This window comes from Carassius gibelio, chromosome A6 (genome assembly GCF_023724105.1).
Source record: "Carassius gibelio isolate Cgi1373 ecotype wild population from Czech Republic chromosome A6, carGib1.2-hapl.c, whole genome shotgun sequence".
Taxonomy (NCBI): Eukaryota; Metazoa; Chordata; class Actinopteri; order Cypriniformes; family Cyprinidae; genus Carassius; species Carassius gibelio.
In genome coordinates, this window is record NC_068376.1 from 10,563,989 (window position 1) to 10,564,812 (window position 824).

Below are 824 nucleotides of genomic sequence, written 5' to 3' on the forward strand. Positions count from 1 at the left end.
CCGGGGGTTGTATACACCCCAAGAGATGTATCAGCTCCTTTATGCTGCAGTTAAACATGAGTCAGAAAATTAGATGAGTTGTGTAAGATTGCCTATAAACATATTTGTTGCCCTAGTCATAGAGATCAAAAGAGCCTGTCAAAATATAGATCTAAATAGGAGATTACAGGATGGTGAGCAGCACAGCAAACACTAGTATAGATTAACAATACATAAAAAATGCACATAGATCAATAGTAAATAGCACATTCCAAGTTACAGAAAAATATTTGAACACTAACGAAAATGTATCTACTATTGATCTTGCCTTTCAGGTGTATTGCCCTGCAGAGATGTAACCAGGATGGTAAGATGCAAAGTCAGGAAAGTATCTTGGCCTCCTGTGATAATTTTTGACTTGAGACTGTCCAATTTGTCAAGAAGTCTGGATGATTTTTCTGATCCAAAAACTTTTTACTAGTTAACTTGTTACTATTGGGCATCAGTTAGCAAGTGCATGTATAGGGGGTCATCTTATGGTTGTTGAATGCTTGAAATATAACATTGTCTTATTTTAAATGTAATTCGAAAAGCTTTCAATACCTATATCTGCTTAGGTGTTGATCCTTATGAGATGGGATAAGTGTTACAACTCCCACAATCGATTTTCACTTCCTCGGAAGGGACTTGGATTTGAGAAGAATGTGTGAGAGAAGTTTTAGGAATTTTTAATTAAGAATAAATTGTGACTTACCTTTCTTTTTCGGTCATATGCACCCACATAGCTTTCTAGGTGTTGTCATGTTGAGTCTGTGAGTTCTTTATATTCAACCAAAATTGCATGT